Source organism: Herpailurus yagouaroundi, unplaced genomic scaffold (assembly GCF_014898765.1).
Source record: "Herpailurus yagouaroundi ecotype Mexico unplaced genomic scaffold, PumYag 181, whole genome shotgun sequence".
In the NCBI taxonomy this organism is placed as follows: domain Eukaryota; kingdom Metazoa; phylum Chordata; class Mammalia; order Carnivora; family Felidae; genus Herpailurus; species Herpailurus yagouaroundi.
The window spans coordinates 30,358,008-30,377,385 of NW_024412412.1; the positions used below are offsets into that span (position 1 = coordinate 30,358,008).

Sequence of the window (19,378 nt, forward strand, 5' to 3'; positions counted from 1 at the left end):
TCCTTCCTAATGTTCCATTTGCTTACATCCCCAGTAGGTTACTAAAGCAGAAACTGCTAGTCACCTACCCAGGATCAAGTATCCCCCCTCTCCTTAATTACAGAACCCCGGTTTTATTGCCGAACATAACATACCCAGCTGAAGCACTGCATTTCCAAGCCTCTTTTGCAGTTAGAGGTGACTTTGACACTGAGTTTGGACTAGTGAGATGAAAGCAGAATTATGGTGTGGGACAGCTGAGAAGTCTCTTTAAAGGGAGTCAGCCCAGTGTAGACGTGGGCCTTTTTTTCCCTTCCTTCTTTCTTCTCTTGAGAGTCTGGGGTGTAAACTTGACAGCTGAAGCCTACAGTGGCAGAGCAGACACAAGAGGTACCTTGGTTTCAGATGATTTCTGGAGGCCTCCATACCCGCCCTCTTTTATTTAGAAGAGTTAAATCTTTGTGTGTTTAAACCACTTAGTGACCTTCACACATACTTAACACCTTATCTATGCTGGTGCTTTCCAGAAAACAACTGGTCTTTCTTCTTATACCCATTATGAATAAAAAGTAATTACTTCTCTGTTTCATTCTCTCAGAGTCTGGGGCCTTTTAAGATTACTTAATATTTTCAATAATGACGGACAATTAAGATTTCTTCTTCCAGATAACATTTATCAGGGACATTCAGCACCTTTCTTTTTATTTTGTATTTATTATGTTCTTATTCAGTAAATATGGGCATGTCTTATGTAGTCACAACATTAACTGAAGTATGTAATTAGCAAGAATGCAACTTCCCTCCAAATAAGCAAAAGGGAATTTAAAAATAGAAAAGAGGGGCGCCTGGGTGGCGCAGTCGGTTAAGCGTCCGACTTCAGCCAGGTCACGATCTCGCGGTCCGTGAGTTCGAGCCCCGCGTCGGGCTCTGGGCTGATGGCTCAGAGCCTGGAGCCTGTTTCCGATTCTGTGTCTTCCTCTCTCTCTGCCCCTCCCCCGTTCATGCTCTGTCTCTCTCTGTCCCAAAAATAAATAAAACGTTGAAAAAAAATAAAAATAAAAATAAAAATAGAAAAGAAATTACATAACTGGAATTGTTCAGAGGAATCATTTGAATTACAAAAAAAATTTTTTTGAGTATAGTTGACTCACAATGTTACGCTAGTTTCAGGTATACAACATAATGATTCAACTTCTGTATATATTATGTTATGCTCACCACGAATGTAGCTACCATCTGTCACCATACAACGCTATTATGATCCCACTGACTATATTTTCTATGCTATGCCTTTTATTCCTGTGACGTATTCATTCCATAACTGGAATATATTCATATTGGAATATATGGAATGTATTCCGTAACTGTATATCCCATTCCCCTTCACCCATTTTGCTTATCTCCCACCTGCCCTCTCTCTGGCAAAAAGCAGTTTGTTGTCTATATTTATAGGTCTCTGCTTTTTATTTATTTACTCATTTGTTGTGGCTTTTTTTTTATTCCACATATGAGTGAAATCATGGTATTTGTCTTCCTCAGTCTGACTTATTTCACTTAACATAATACCCTCTATGTCCATCCATGTTGTCACATATGGCAAGAGCCATCCTTTTTATGGCTGCATAATATTCCTCTGTGTGTGTGTGTGTGTGTGTGTGTGTGTGTGTGTGTGTGTCTTCCTTATCCTTTCATCTACTGATGAACATTTAGGTTGCTTCCATTATCTTGGTTATTGTAAATAATGCTGCAATAAACATAGGGGTCCATCTATCTTTTTGAATTAGTGTTTTTGTTGCCTTTGAGCAAATACCAGTAGTAGAATTATTGGGTCATATGGTATTTCTATTTTTAGTCTTTTGAGGAAACTCCATACTATTTTCTACAATGATTATACCAGTTTTCATTCCCACCAACAGTGGATGAAAGTTCCTTTTTCTCCACATCTTTGCCAACACTCTTGTTATTTCTTGTCTTTTCAATTTTAACCACATTTAGGATTTTGATTTATAGTTCAGAATTTTGAACAGAATGTAGGCTAAATAGAAAGATATTTTTATAGTAAGGGGATGTTTATTCTCCCCTTGGATTTTACCTCACAAACAGCCATTTGGTGAAAGTTCTTGGTTTTAAAATACAGGCTAGAGGAAAACCCAAGTGTTTTACTTTGAAATTATTAGAAACTTTGAAATTCTACCAAGTATTCAGGGTGGCTATTAAAAGTTATGTTTTCAGTGCTTTCAGCTACTATCTAAATTCTGAGAATAACTTGTACCTTCAAAACTTGAAATAAACATGTAGAAACCCTTAAAGACATAGGATCTGTCAATAAATACAACGCACACCAAAGACATTTCTGACTTTAGAATCAAGACACAGACGGTTAAAGCTAGATATACTTGTGAGAGTGTGCAGTGCAATTTCCTCATTTCTCCTTTGTGTTAGTGGGTAGAACAAAATGAGAACCTCAGTTTTCTGCTGACTACTTTATTTTTTCCCTTATCTTAGACTATCTGCTTTTAAGCGCAAGAAGGCTATGTTGGGCACATGCCAGTAGAAAATAAAGGAAAAGGAAGAAACAGATTGGACTCTAGATCCTACACTGGCTTCAGACCTTTATGAATCTTCTGATATCCGTGGCCTTTCCTGCCTTACAAGTATTCTGAGGGTTTAGTCAGTCAATAAAAGAAGGAAGGGAAGGTATGTTCTCAGCTATTAGTAGTTAGTCCTTTCTGAGTCTTATTTCACAGGGAACTTATCATTTTCTGAAATAAAATAGATGACCCTTATAAGGTGAGAGAATGACTTCCAGGTACCATCTTGAAGATCACGTGTTCTTTTCTAGCCTAGGAAGGGTAAGTTTTCCCACAACTTTGCTAGTGGAGGCAGTGGTAGAGGTAGATATTACAATATTTAATATTTGTTTTCCCTTTTATACTCTAAGTCCCTTCAGGACAGAGAACTGACAAAATTTATCTTTGAGTACAAGGAAATATTAACCAGCACAGTGCCTGGCACCTACCTATTGTGTGTTTCCATCATGAAAATTGTGATGTTAATCCCTAGATAGGTTTTGACATTCATTTAATCAGTTTTGTGCTAGAGTTGAGTTCTTGGTTTATGTTGTGTGTTCTATTTACCTCAGGAGACCAAGAAAAAAAAAATCCATTCACCTAAAACCCAACAGCTATTCCTACTGTGTCCCAGGTATGGAAGATAAAGACTAGGCCCTTCAAAGTTCCTACAGGCTAGTAAAAATGTACAGCATTTTCCACATGCACAAAATTCTGGAGGTAACCTTTGTAAAGTTATTTGCATAAAGGATATCCTTATAAACACTAAGTTGTCTCATGAGAAGAAGCAAGGGGACCAACTTTCTTAGAACAGAGGGCTCAGATTGGAGCCATAATGAGAAATAAATTAGAACTGACAAAGGGCTCCATTTGAGGAAAGGCCTTAACTATCAGCATGAGAGTTTGACCCTGTTCTGCTTAGCAACACCGAGCCATGGAAGACTTTTTTATTTTTTTATTTTTTTTATTAAAAAAAATTTTTTTTTAATGTTTATTTATTTTTGAGACAGAGAGAGACAGAGCATGAACGGGGGAGGGTCAGAGAGAGAGGGAGACACAGAATCTGAAACAGGCTCCAGGCTCTGAACAGTCAGCACAGAGCCCGACGTGGGGCTCGAACTCACATACCGCGAGATCATGACCTGAGCCGAAGTCAGACGCTTAACCGACTGAGCCACCCAGGCGCCCCCATGGAAGACTTTTAAACATGGAAGTGACAAAATGAATGTTGTATTTCAGACACATCCTGGAGTGTAGAATGGATAAGCAGCAGAAAGTCTCTATAGTCAGATAGACTAGGTAGTTGTTAATTTCTGTCATCAGGGCCTGCATTGAATTTAAAATTGAAAAACACAAATTCATTCATTCAGAAAATATTTATTAAGCACCTTATTTGGGCTGGACCTTAAGTTAAGAATTGAGGATACACCTATGTTTCTGCCTTGTAGAACATACATACCAGTAGAAAGTAGTGGTGTGTGAGTGTGTGTGTGTGTGTGTGTGTGTGTGTGTGTAAAAGAGAGAGCAGTATTTAATTGAAGAAATGGAGAATGACATAAGGAAAGCAAATTTGGTACAGAAGATGTAAACCTTATCAAAAACATGCTTAACCTCCCTCACCTGAAATCAGAGAAGCGGGTATTAAAACCATAATGAAATAACAGACTGGCAATATCTTTAATAGGTTGACAAATAGCAGATGTTAGTAAAGATATGAAATGATGGAAACTGGAATGCATATATGAGTATATGAGTATAAATCAGTATGTATTGTATGAGTATAACATATGAGTATGAGTATATATGAGAATATATTAGTATAAACACCATCATGAACAATTTGACAATGTCTTATAAAGTTGAAAGTATACATTATTTAACAAAGATGAAATCCACCAACATATCTGTTGATAAAAGAATGGAAGAATAAATGAAATACTAATCACAAATGAAAACTAATGGACTGAAACTATATCTATCTATGTGCAGGAATCTTTATATATGATGTTGAGTGGAAAAAGCAAATTACAGAAAAATATGAGCAAAAAATCATTTATATGAAGTTTATAAACATACAAGTTAATAGTATATACTAATTTTACTCAAAGAAATGCTTGAGGATAAAAAGCATGTAATTTAGGACAGAGATACTTTCAGAGGCCTGGGGAGATAAGATTGGGGGTAATACAGACAGACTTTAATTTTATGCATTATTTTTTATTTCTTATATTGGATAACAGACTAAGAATTCAGTGTATTTTTGTTCATTGTATTATATATCTTTCTTTATATCTTAAATGATTCCTAATAAACTTTAAAAAGCCTTACTCATAATATGATATGCACATCACAGACATCCTGCAGCAGCCTAATGGTAAGGGACTGGCTGGTAATATACTGGTTTTCAGGAAATTTCTGACAATGACAAATTTCTACAATGACAAATTCCCCTATTACTTAAGAATAATGACTATTGACTGGGCACTCTGAAATTTCCAGGGAATTAACTAGAGTTACCAAGCACTGTCCCTCTGGAAGATGATGCTTTCTTATGTAAGAATGTATTTGAGAAGTGTCTTAGAAATGGTCTATTTCTTTCTTTCTTTTTTCTAACATTTATTTATTTTTGACAGAGAGAGACAGAGCATGAATGGGACGGCCAGAGAGAGAAGGAGACACAGAATCCAAAACAGGCTCCAGGCTCTGAGCTGTCAGCACAGAGTCCGGCATAGGGCTTGAACCCGTGAACTGTGAGACCATGACCTGAGCTAAAGTTGGACACTTAACCGACTGAGCCACCCAAGAAACCCTGAAATGGTCTATTGCTTGACCACATCCATATAATTAAACATACCTAGGCAAAATATTGACTTTGATGATGCAAGCTAATGTTCTGCCTATAAACTGCCTATAAATTGCTAAGCCTATTTAAGGACTTAACATAGGCTCAATTTTCCTATTTCCTGACAAAATAACGATGATGGATGGGTCTGAGTCTTCCCTAGAGTGGCCCAGAGTCTCTGGAGATGGAGCTTTCACTATAAGGAATGTTCTTCCCTACCCCACTCCAAGGTCAATACAAAATCCAGCCTTGGATTTCGCATTAGGTGGCTCCTGGCTGCCTGTTTCAGGCTGTCAGTCTCCTCTTTGTATACAATATGGCTGAGTTGTCTTCTGGGTGGTGTCTCCCTCTAAAGACAGAGTCAGGTTTCTCATTAGTTTGCAAAATAGCTTACTGCACTAACTGTATTCTCAGCTGAAATTCCCAACACTGGATGAGTCACTCTGAAGATCCTGTTGAAGCCAGTTTGAGCAGCTTTCTCATGTTTACAGCACATAAAAATCAAAAACGTAACATTCGGAGTATGACCTGCACTTTAGATGCGTCCACTTGGACCGATGGGTACTTGACCAGCCGAGGGTTTATTGGACTGCTCTCTTCTTTTAATTATAAACTATTGAAATCCACCCAAGAGTTCTGACTGAAATCCGGTGACTGGAGTTATAATAAAATCAGAATTTCTGTGTTTTTCTGGGAGGGAGGCAAGGCAGGGATGTTAGAGCCACTCAATAAGCACTAAATAAATCATGTTCCCTTGCTCTGGTGCGAAGGGACCTAGCACTTCCTCTGCTAGGCCCAGCTGATCGACCTCTATAAAAATCTTAACAGGCACTTGCGTCCCAGCAGGAGCTGTACTGGGATGAAATCATGGAGTGCCTGAGGACAGCACCCCCCTCCCCATTCCCATGGCAACTGTCAATCTCATAGGAACAGAAAAGATGTCTTAGGTTTGGGATTTCTTTTGGAATGCTCTCTGGGATGGAAGTGCCTTATTAAATTTCAAAGATTCAAGACTCAGGGGAAAAGATCTGCTCTTCTATTGTAATGGTAGGGAAGTGTGCCATTTTCTTTTTATTGGGAGAAAAACCTTGGCCAGTTGATGGAAATTATAGGTTGGCATATTTGCTCAAAATAATACAGAGTTATTTACAGAAGTAGTACCGCTTGGTAATCGGGTGGCCTATCTCAGAAATTCAAGCATTCTCTGACATTGTAATAATGCAAGCAGAGGACGGATGTCTAATAATCGAAGATGACATAAGCAAACAAAACAAACAAACTACTGAACTAAATGAGGTCCTTGAGAACACTGAGATCATGTTAAACATAAAGCTTGAGTTGAATCTACTGGGATTCATGACTTATGAAAGTATCCCTTCATGCTTGCAGATCTCTAAAAGGAATAAACTGAATATGTAGAAAATTTAGAGAACCAAAAGAAATAACATAGGGTAGGTAGAAATGCAGGGAACATTGGACAGAGGTTCTGTGATACCTGGTTTTGTCTTTGTTACTAAGTGGCTGAGTAAACTTGGACTAGTCATTTGAACATTCTTTTTTCTTAATGTTTACTTACTTATTTTGAGAGAGAGAGAGAACGAGTGGCGAGGAAGGCAGAGAGCGCAAAAGAGAATCCAAAGCAGTCTCCATGCTCACCGTGAAGCCTGACCTGGGGCTCAATCTCACAAACCGTGAGATCATGACTGAGCCCAAATCAAGGGTCACATGCTTAACCAACTGAACCACCCAGATGCCCTTGAACATTCTTAAGCCTAGGTTTCCTCATGTGGGTACAACGAGGAAACTGGACTAGAGGTTTTCAAATACCTGTCCTTACTCTCAGAACCTAGGACTTACATCCTTGACAGGACTGAGAGGAGAGAGCTACAGAGCCATGTCAGGAAGAGAAATTCAGCATTACTGATTTCGGAAGACAGGCCTCAACTGGAGAAGGTATCAGGTGGAAGGAAATGACAAAGTGATGAATTTCTCCTCTAAAAACAGAGAAACTTGATGACCACTCCAGAACTTTGACTCCTTGATGTACGCCTTTTCAAACAAAAAAAGAAACACTTAAATGCCAGTTAGTTCTATCTTCATGTATTTTCTCTTCTGTTGTATTCTTTAAATTTTTTTAACGTTTACTTATTTTTGAGAGACAGAGCGAGACAGCGCATGAACAGGGGAGGGGCAGACAGAGAGGGAGACACAGAATCCGAAGCAGGCTCCAGGCTCTGAGCTGTCAGCACAGAGCCCGACACTAGACCTGAACTCACAAACTGTGAGATCATGACCTGAGCTGAAGTCAGAAGCTTAATGGTATGAGCCACTCAGGTGTCCCTCTTCCACTGTATTCTTGAAAGAAACTTAATATTTTTCTAGAGAAGGATAAGGTATAGATCCATACATGAATAACCGTCAGTGAAATCCTTTCCCATTTTTATTTTAGCTCATATAACACAGAACAGTCGGGACATGGCATTCTGAAAATAAGTCGTCCTCCGATTGATTCTGATAGTCTCTCCTTATGTCTTCATAGTCCAATATAACAACACAAGAGCAGAGAATTGCTGATACCAGTTAAGGAGGAGTTAGAAGGTCTGGTGTCGTGTGTAGGTGACTGAACCCTCCTTCAGAAGGGAGCTAAAAGTCACCTTTCATGCTTTACTCCAAAGAGCAGAGGACTGTGTCTGATCTCCTAGTCCATAGATCTAACAGAGGCATGCTCACTGAGTTTAATAACCTCTCCAGGAAGGAGCTGTAGTAAAAGAATAAAATGTTTCTGCCAATGCTACAATTTTCAATGTCACAAAATCCCAGAGGTCTTTGAGGTTCAGAAAGGGTCACATTCTAGTCAAATGGAATAAATATGAAATTGGCTTCATTTCATATCATGTAAACGTATGATAAGAAATTCAAAGATGAAATGTATGAAGCATATTGGATGAATGACAGTTTTATATTTCTAGTACATTTGATACATTTTGTCTTTATTGAACTTAGTACCACATGTGGTATCTGGACTGGAAAATTGAGCCAATTTGGTACTGTCATTTGTATTTTATAATTAGGAATGGCGTGTAATATATGGACATTTGTGCCTTTTGTTTAAGAGTCTATAATTTTGAGCCAAACAAAACCCTCAATTAGTACAGATTTAAGTCAGCAGCTTGTGAGCTAAGGAGGAAAAACTCAATGTCAAATGCCATTTCTTAATTTAACAAACATGAAATGTTTCTGCCCTGCAAGCTGTGGTCTCTGGGATTTCCTGGTGTTTACATTTCACCTCGGTAAATCCCCATACTCCACATGAAAATTAGCATTACCTTTAATATTTCCAATATGATAACCTTCTCTCTGCCAAATCCAATTAGCTTTAGAAATCTAAATTTCTTCTCACATAAAAATCTTTGAAGTAATAGGGAAAAACTTGTAAACGACTAAGCAACAAACACATACTGTTTGTCATTTATAATAAGTTTACTAGAGCAAATATTGTAGGAAAAATCTTTAAAATAATTTAACTCTTAAAAAACAAGTTTGTTGCCATACATTTTTTAGTTTAGGAAAGACTATATAGCTCAAAATCCTTTTCTTTTTCTTTATTTAGCGATGTGGCCTCACTGTATGTATTCATCTTTTTTTTTTTTTCAACGTTTTTATTTATTTTGGGGACAGAGAGAGAGCATGAACGGGGGAGGGGCAGAGAGAGAGGGAGACACAGAATCGGAAACAGGCTCCAGGCTCCGAGCCATCAGCCCAGAGCCCAACGCGGGGCTCGAACTCCTGGACCGCGAGATCGTGACCTGGCTGAAGTCGGACGCTTAACCGACTGCGCCACCCAGGCGCCCCTATGTATTCATCTTTAAGATGCTCTTCGTTCTTTTTCCTCTCTTCCACTTTTTAAACTTGCATTTTTCGCTTCCTACTGAGACTTTCGCTCTCCTCATCATTAGGAAATAGGAGAAATTTCATTCACTGAAGGTTGATCTCCAGCAAGGAGGAACAAAAAGAATGTTCTCCTCCACTCTCCTCCAGCAACGAGGAACAAAAAGAATGTTCCTCAAATTTCTGGAGAGATTAGAGAATGGGTTATTCTTCAATAATTGGAGATTCCTTTTATAGGTCATCAGAAAACAAGACAAAGCAAATAAACACTAACAATATTGCTAAGTGACCCAATCTAAGTTACACAAACTTAGAAAGTTTCTTGTTTCTTTGTGTTTTAAGGAGCCCAGCCTCTCCAACATGCATATGCATACCTACCGTCCTTCAATCTCTCAATCTGTAAGCATCTAGTGCCTTATGCTCTCTTGTAAGCCTGAACAAAAACCTAAAATTGTATTTTGGATTCATGCAGGGTTGAAATGATAACACAAACCATTCACTATCTGGGAGTCAACTTGTATTTAATGTGGAGACAAGTTATATGTTAAAGGAATGACTTTTTCTAAGAAGATCTAATACACCCATGGGTAGGGTCATATGTCAAAGCATTGAGCCTTCTCGTTCCTTTCTCTGCCAATCTTAAAAGCCACCTATGCACGAGACCAACCACTTTTTTCTACCACAAAGACGTGGTAAACATTCAGAGAAGGTTCAAGGTCTGACCATTTACTCACAGTCATGCTTTGATTCTACCAGGTAGGAAGGAGTGAGAAGTTGAAAAAAGTAGAATATTTGGAAGGGCAGGAAGAAGTCCCCTTGGCACAGTAGGATTCAACGACCCTTCCAATCAGTAGAGTAAAAACATCTAGTTTAGGTTGCAAACTACCATCCTCTGGGGTGTCTTCTGATGCTAGTAATGTGATTCTTTCATGGTTTGTAAAAAGGTACCCTAAAGTTAGTTTAGGAAAAAAGAGAATGGACTCTCCATCATCTACTTATCACATTCCGTTTCCACTTAGGGTTGGAAGCCCCTGGAGTGACCAGCCTGGAATGTGAGGACTCATATTAACAATTTTCACAGGGTTAGTTAGCCACTACTACATTCTGTCTCCTTTGCCTTAACATTCCATCTCCTAATGGTTCCATTAATTGAGACTTAATGATTCTAATATAAATGACAAAGGATGGACACTTGTTGGGTTTTCTAAAAAGACTGAACAGGGAAGATCTGTTGATTCTTTGGCAATTCCTGGAGGAAACTACTTCCTGTACCTCAACCCACTGTCAAGGCCCAAGTAAATGGAGAGACATTTTAGGCCTGTCCTGATCTTAGTTAATCTGATGTGCTCTGTGGTCACTGCTGTGTAAATGGCCTGAGGTTTAGAGGCAGAGCTACCCCATAAACCCTGCTCTCAGAAGCAGATAACAAAGATACTGTCCTTTGTGGCTTCATATCAAGTGGGAAACCATGCCAGAGAGATCAGGCCAGGGGAGGCTGGCCACTGGGAAGAATAGAAAGAAGGAATGCTTGCCACTTGATCCCTCATGGAAAAGGGGCCACGGACACAGGTTTTCCATCACTAAGAAGGCCAGTAAAAGACCAGGTTGTTTTGGAGTGGTTAATCTCATGGAACAAGGAAATTTTCCAGCAGTCCAGGAGAAGAAGATGAAAGTATCACAGTGGAGTTTCCCAACATGACTGAGGTTTCTGTCAATGTAAACGGCATTCCTAGAATCCCCCCAGCACAGCTTCCGAATTTGACCTTTTGTGATTTGCAGCCTTAAAGCCACAAAACCAAACTACAGTCCTTATTATACTTTGGTGCAAGAGGTCAGGAGAATTTTTATCCTTAAGGCTAATTTGCTGGATTTTGCTGGCTTAGCATTATCCATAAACTATCTGGAAAACATTTTTGATCACTCTTAATTTATTGTAAAGGTCTGGGGCTAAACCAACAGAAACTGCTCTTTTGGGGATCATTTCATGCATTGGAGCCTGGAAAATTAAGAATCTGTTTAAATTAAAGTTAGTAAAACAAAGAATCTAAAAGCAGTGGCTCTCAGGATCTTCCACGGTCTTATAATCTTCAGGCTGATGCAAAATTCAAATCATTATTGCATATTTAATGTGCAAGTGTGAATCTACACTTAAATCTTACCCAAACTTTTCAGAGAATTATCTGATGTTCACCAACCTACCCTTCAGGGTTCAGCCTCGTCCATCAAACCCTACTGTATAATCTTGCCACTCTAGCTCTTTTAAGTAGAAAAGGGTTTAGAAGCAGAGATTTGGTGCTCACAGAATTGTTCCAAGGATGAGCAGCATGGGCTTTAGGCTAAGCATCTAGGAGCACCTCTAACGACAACTCCTCACTGGCCCATCAGAGGAAAAATCGCTAAGACATTCACAACACAGGCCCCCCAGGGGAGTTACGAGGCACAATACCTATCTGCAGAGCTGGAATTCAGATCTTTGGCAGACATTGCTATCACCTCCTTAGCTGTCTTTCCATGCCCACAAAATTAGTGACTGGACACTGCAAGGTGGCTACAGAAAAACCCATCTCCACCAACTGGCTTCTAACCAAAAGAAATGTGGCAGCAATCTGAAGACTGCTATCGAACTTCTGCCTTCCAAATCTCAGGTAATTCCTCTCATTGAGGGAATCTAATGTGCATCCAGCACTCTGGTTTGAAAAGGGTCTTAAAAATGTAGTTTCTAACCTTGTACACTCTGTGGCACAGAAAAGCAACCTAGAAGTAATTTAGGACAGATGATGGTCATCAATTCAACACAGCAACCATAAACATTACTATTTTTACTAATTACTAATTACTATTAATTAGTTTTGTTTCCTACTCTCACACTGTTTTAAAAAAACATTTGGGGGGGGGTGGCGCCTGGGTAGCTCAGTGGGTTAAGCGTCTGACTTTAGCTCAGGCCATGATCCCACGGTTCATGGGTTTGAGCCCCGCATCAGGCTCTGTGCTAGTAGCTTGGAGCCTGGAACCTGCTTCAGTTTCTGTGTCTCCCTCTCCCTTTGCTACTACCCCTCTTGCGCTCTGTCTCTCTGTCTCTTTCTAAAAAATAAATAAACATGAAAAAAATTCTAAAAAGTATTTTGAGAATAAGGCCATATTTCCAACTTCTAAATGCCTTGACATACCTAGAAAAAAATTCATGTGCAGTAAATATTTATGGGTTTATTGCTTTGCCAAATAACCCTTTTTCCCCTTAAAAACATTCCTTTGAATGTGTTTGTTAAGATATTGAATGACTTTCCTTTCTTAATAAATGGAGTATTTTCCGCATACTTTATTTAATTTACTTTTTTGGTGTATGAGCCTCTTGCAGTAATGTGAGGTCATGAGTCTAAACATTTATGATCATTGTAGAGAAAGGATGAGAGAAAGAGACAGTAGAAGGCAGACTATCTCCAGCGTGATGTTCACGGACTCCAAACCATGGTTATTTCAGGAAAGGTGCATTGATCTGAATTGTCTTGGCATGTTTCATCTTTCTACTAAAAGCTGAATGCATAAAAAAAATCTGAGTATTTCATTTGAATGAGTATAATGCTGGATAATCTAAACTTAAGTTCAACAGCCTGATAGCCACATATTAAACTTCTATTTCAGTATTGATTATCTGTCTAGCAAGAATTTTCCCAAAATCTTTTCTTGCAGAGGTAAGTAGGTTGCCTACAGTGGCCATTGGAAGAAGTTCATGAACCAAAAAGTCCAAGTACTATAGAAAAATTATAGTGTTAAAAGTTTTAAATTGAGGAGTCTCAACGATCCTAATTGATGTTATCCTACCCTGAATCCTGGGGACATATAGTGACTTGCCTTGGGTTACATACCTGGTTAAGTGAAAAAAACCAGAACCATTAACCCGTGTCTTCTGATTAGCTCAGGGCTCTTTTCACCACACAGTGGATTATGTACCTATTTTTAACAGAATTGGATTTTTACTCCTAGTAAAAGAAGAAGGTTAAAGTCTACATTTATATACTAACCTTTGGGAGATTCAAGAATCTCCAAATCCATTGTCATATATGTGAAGAGGTTAGACTTTTTTTTCTTGGGATATTCCATACCCCACCCCATCCCCAAAACACACATTCCTATCTGGTTGAAGTGGTAATTTCAATATAGACATTAGCAAAGGTGTGAGAGATAACAGAAAGGGGAACGCTCAAAGTCCCTTCAGCAGCAAAATTCTGTGAATTCTAGTGTGTTCACATAATGACACTCTCAACAAACAAGTACTTGTATCCACATAATGGATTTCTAGCATTCACTTTGACTTAAAAATCGGGATCCTTTTGGTGGATTCAGTTCAGTGCATGGTGACATGGACCCTCTAGAAGGGTTATCAGCACTGTCCACTCTGATGAGGGGACTGGGGAAATGAGTGTCTTAAATATCAAGCATTGGTAGTAAATATCAGGCTAGCATAACAAATCATTTTCTGGAATTGAAATATCATAGACTCAGCTCTTCTGGGAAGAAAGAATATACAGGAGATTTGGGGAGGGGCATGGGTGAAAGAGCCGACAAGTCAGTTAGTGGGAAACTTCCCAGGACCAGCCCAATGAGATCTTCTATTATCATCCTTCTAGTTCTTGGTGAGGCTTTTAATCTTATTTTCACTAAATTTAGTAATTATTCATATCTGCAAAGATAGTGTCCATACTGATCAATGAAACAAAGAACAATAATTAGATGATCCAATGACCTATAGATAAGCAATTCCCCCCAAATGCCTTCTCTGCTCTCTCTCAGCATAATGTCTGAAATAATGAATGTTAGCAGCATAATTAGGTCCTTCCTTCTCTCTCAGGAGAAAATCTGATAGCAAATATATGTTGTAAACCACTGTGCTTACTAAACAGTATAAGTAAAAGTCATTAAGAAAATGCCAATTATTATGCCTTTATCAATTTAAGCTAATTTCCAGGGTTCAAAAGACTAGTAGTCCATAATGAAAAAAATACTACCAATCTCTTTTTAAACATTTTTTTTACAATGTTTTATTTTTGAGAGAGAGACAGAGCATGAGCAGAGGAGGGGCAGAGAGAGAGACACACGAAGAAACCAAAGCAGGCTCCAGGCTCTGAGCTTTCAGCACAGAGCACCACATGAGGCTCGAAATCACAGACCACAAGATCATGACCTGAGCAGAAGATGGATGCTTAACCAACTGAGCCACCCAGGCACCCCTCTACCAATCTCTTTTTAAAAGACTTATTAAGCATGAGATCTTTACTGGTCGGTGTTAACTTCTACAGTTAAACACTCACAACCCCATCAGGAGAGAAATAAATGGTGGCTAGTTAGAAATATGATATTCATGGGATGGTACAAGAAGGAAAGTGGCCAACACCCATTAACCAGGAAAGTTCCTGGGAAGGAGACCTTATCTACATCAATAAATAGTATGGAGGTGGGGAACATTGAGGATTTCCGCAAAGGAAAGGCTATTTTAAAAACACACTGTACCCTAAAAGTGGAATGCTATTTTCAACAACTTTCTGGGGAGGAGAAACAATTGTCCTGAAAACACAGAAATTATATCATCGATTGAACTAATAGCAATTGAGCATTACTGTGTTAAGAACTTTACACAGAGTATTTCATCCAATCCTTACACCAAATCCAGGAGATCAGTACTGATAATAATAAAATGCACTGCTTGCTTAATATTTATAATGTGCTGGGCATTACTCTAATTATTTTATATAAATTCACTCTTTGAACCCTCATAACAGCCCTGTGATGTAGGTAGTCATTTATCCCCATTTTATAGAGGAAAAAATGAACCACGGAGGTGTTAAACAACTTATCCAAAATATCATGCCACCAAGTAGAAGAGACAGGATTTGAGCCCTAATATATCTTTGGTGATTGGATTTTCCCCCTTTTTTCCCAAACATAGATATTTATCACATCTTCATGCATTCATCTATTTAACTGATATTTGTTGAAGGCCAGTTGGACAAGCACTGGAACTGGGAAAACCTCCGTGACCAAAACTGTCCCTGTACTTACGGAGTTGTCATTCTAGCTACATCTTACTGTGCCTCATCTGAGTAAAGACTGGAATGCAGGGGACGGGGCGGCGGGGAGGATGTTAATCATGTAGAAATATACGGAAACTGTCGTCAAGTGAAGAGACAGTTTTTACAGTCCTAGAGTAGAAGCCTGTGCTTCAGGAAGAAAATTCTGAGTGGAAGGGACAGCTTTAGCAAGTATGAGTGAAAAGGAGGACAGGGGTACCTGCGTGGCTCAGTCGGTTAAGCATCCCACTTCCACTCAGGTCATGATCTCTCGGTTTGTGAGTTCGAGCCCTGCATCAGGCTCTGAGCTGACAGCTCAGAGCCTAAAGCCTGCTTCGGATTCTGTGTCTCCCTCTCTCTCTCTGCCCCCCCCCCATTTGCACTCTGTCTCTCTCTCTAAAAAATAAAAAATAAACATTAAAGAAAAAAAGAAAAGGAGGACAGACAGCTGGAGTGGAGAAACAGGGCAGGGTGGTCACAGAGGCCAGATCATCTGAGCAAGCATGTCGGTTTCACTCTGAGTAAAACGGGAAGCCATTGCAGGGTTTTGAACAACAACAACAACAAAAAAATGACATGATCATTTCCTAAAACAATCAGTCTGAGGGCAGCTGGGTGGCTCAGTTGGTTAAGCATCTGACTCTTGATCTTGGCTCAGGTCATGATCTCACAGTTTGTGGGGTCAAGCCCTACGTTGGGATCTATGCTGACAGCGGGGAGCCTGCTTGGGATTCTCTCTCTCCCCTCTCCCCCCCCCCAAATTAATAAATAAATTTAAAAATAATTTTAAAAAATAGAGAAAAACAGTCAGTCTGCTGAATTGAGAACAGACTGTAGAGGGACAAGGGTAGAAGAAGCACGTTCTTGACAAACTGATATGGGAAAGGGTTGCGGCGGACTAGGGATGGGAGGGGAGGTCAGGAACTCAGCTTTGGATATCCTGACTCCAGGATGCTCCCTAGACTTCTGAGTGGAAGCGATGAGTAGGCAGTGGATAGGGCTTTGGGAGAGAGATCTCAGCTAAAGACATAGCATTTGGAGTTCGCAGCACATACCTGGAACTGAAAACCAAGTGGCTTGGGGAAATTAATAAGCTACTGGAGGGAAGGCCTGAGGACTAACTCTGGCCACTCCATCATCAGGAGGAAGAACCAGCAAGGGAAACTGAGAAGGAAAGAACAAAGCAGTGACGCAAGAAAAAATAAATGGGAGTTATTTCTACAGGCCAGTAGAAAACATACGTCAAAGGGGATTTTTTTTCCTTTGTAACTAACCCCTTGGTAAACAGGTCTTACTCACTGTTCAGTTGCTTTTTATTCATAACTGATAGCTGTCATTGCCATTATGGTTGCGCTCCCTCCTGAACCTGCAGCCAGCGTGGGGCTGGCTGGTGCAGGATGACTGAGGCTTGGCTGATTCAGCTCTGCTCCACACAGTCTCTCATGATCCATAGGGCTAGCACAGACTCGTTCCCATAGCAACAGGCAGGGATCCCAGAGAGAGCGAGCAAGTCACAAGGTAAACCTCTATTCAAGGTATAGTAAGTAGAGTCTGTCTCTTGATGAGATAAACTACAAATCACATGGCAAAGGGCATGGATAGAGAGGACTGAACATTTGGGGGTAGTTTGCAATCCCTACTGCTTACCACTCTGAAGCCCCAGGCTCTGCAAGAAACTCCCTGCACAATCCCAGGAACCATACTGTGACGGTGATGCCCTCCCTGTCAAGACAGACTGCCTTCCGCATCTTCTGTGCCTTTCTAGATCCAAGCCTTTCTCTTAATTTTTTGTGAGACAGAGCATGTGCAGGGAAGGGGGAGGGAGAGGGAGACACAGAATCTGAAGTAGGCTCCAGGCTCTGAGCTGTCAGCACAGAGTCTAATGCAGCCCTCAAACTCACGAACTGCGAGATCATGACCTGAGCTGAAGTCAGACGCTCAACCAACTGAGCCACCCAGGCAACCCCTAAGCCTTTCTCTTAAGTCAGCTCAGCCTCCCTCACCTTCTTTTCAGACCATTCTTGTCGATACTCCCCTCTCCCTCCCTGAGCTCCTACAGCCCTTGAAACTAGAGGCCCAGAAAATATGTTAAAGAGACTAAGTGGGAGCCTGGCATACAGCAAGCACCCAGTGAGTGGTAGTGATTGCCATTATTCTTCTTTAACACATATAAATCATCTGAAAATGTCCTCTAATTATTTTCCAACAGTCATCTTATCAGTCTCCCTAAGTAGGCCATACTCTCCTCTAATTGAAGGGAAATGTCTTATACGTCGTTGTGTCCTAACAGTGATCGGCACAGTGGGAGGCACATGGTAAGTACTCAGTAAAGCCTTGTTAATTGTTAAGGGTTGATTTAAAGTCTAAGGAGATTCTCATGATGTGGAGATTATCACGTAGTTAAAATGTCACGAAGCGACATTAATTCTGGACACGCAAAGAAAGACATGTATGGTAGAGAGAATTCAATTATTAGCAAAAGGATTATTCTCTCTAAGGAAATTATCTATTTTCTCATCCTTTCACATCACTTTTACTGGCTCACTAGTTGGTAGTAAAGGTGTGAAGTTAGGAGTTCAGGAAGCCTGATAGAAACAGGTATTAATCACTTTTAAGCATGCCTTATATTTTCAGCAAATACATTGTCACGTCCATTGGGTAGGGTACTCTTCTCTGGAACTTCAAAACGGATCCTCCCCTTGCTCGTAAGCTTGAAAGAAAAGGGTAAAATGCAGGCTCTCTCAAAATCGAGTGAGGGCCAGTGAAAGAAGAAAAAACCAACAGGCAACAGAAGGAAAATGTTAGCAAATAGGCTAAAAACTGCAGTAATCTTAGTGCCTGACTGATTTTTGTGTTCTATAGCTGTGTTTGAACCATAGACTACATTATCCTGGTATCCGCTGTCACAATTTAAGAGAAAAAAAATTAGTGGAGTATTACTTTGGGGTGGGTGGTAGGTTAGTAGAGGTCAAGTGAAGAATTTCCACAGACCCAGATTTTCTTAGTTCTTTGTGGTATTAAATTCTCCCTAAATAACATGACTGTCATGGATTTCAACATGCTCTTTTAAGAAATCAAATCAAATCAGTGTCAGATAGTCTCAACTGAATAAAGTCACAGTGAAACTTCTGCTATCTAGCAATCTAGTAACTTCTCCAAACATCACATTAAACTTGGTCTCAAAGTTACAAATATGTGGTTTATTAACTTTTTTGTGTGCAGTAGAATCTAAAATAAAATTAGAATGCCAAGTATAGAAGTTGAGACATTAGAGGCATCAAGGCATTTTTTATTTTTGCGCATTTCTACAGGTTTTGATTTTCTATATTTTTTAAAGTTCTGAACATCTAGTCATTCTGTAGACACACGATTGTGTTGACTGTTGCTGAACATGACAGTTGTGTTTTTGAGATTATAGAAGCGTTTAAATTGTACAGGAATACATCTGGAGACTGAAACTATGCAACGAAAAGAATGAATTCTAGTAGCTTACCATGAAATATGTATTTTGTGGCCAATTGATCAGTCCTCCTCATCCCCGTCCACTTTTCCCATGTTCTCCTGCCACACTTTGGACTCAGGAAGGATATCCTGATGCCAAGACAGGTTATGTGTCCACATTCTGGGCTGCTTTTCCCATCTCCACCCTCTTCCTCTTCCAAATTATTCCTCTCGCTACCAAATTAATCTCCGCCAAGTAACAGATGCATCATATTAGCCCCTTGCATAAAACCCTTCACTGGTTCAGTTAGACCTTGAGAATAAAATCCAAGAACCTTATCTGGGTACTCACGATCTCCAAGTGCTATTTTCATAGCACAACTCAAATCCTCACAAAAACGACTTCCTCTGACCGATGGGACAGAAACCGGCATGCAGCTACCCAACAGCATTTTTCCTCCTCTTCCTTTTAATGGAAACCTAATTTTTCATAATGGCACTACATGCAATGTAAACAACAACAACAAAAAAAGGAACCTTTCCCAATCTTGTAGTGATTTTGTTCTTGCCTATAAGAGGGTAAGTGCATGTTTCTT

The 19,378-nt window shown here is 39.7% G+C and overlaps 1 long non-coding RNA gene across 1 annotated transcript in view; it reads right to left on the reverse strand.

Moving 5' to 3' along the window:
* LOC121039811 (uncharacterized) overlaps nucleotides 1-19,378 on the reverse strand; it is an 87,696-nt gene that overhangs the window by 20,983 nt on the left and 47,335 nt on the right. Inside the window, exon 2 of the long non-coding RNA XR_005795007.1 lies at nucleotides 135-343. This is a non-coding gene — a long non-coding RNA (uncharacterized LOC121039811). The remainder of the gene's footprint in view (nucleotides 1-134; nucleotides 344-19,378) is intronic.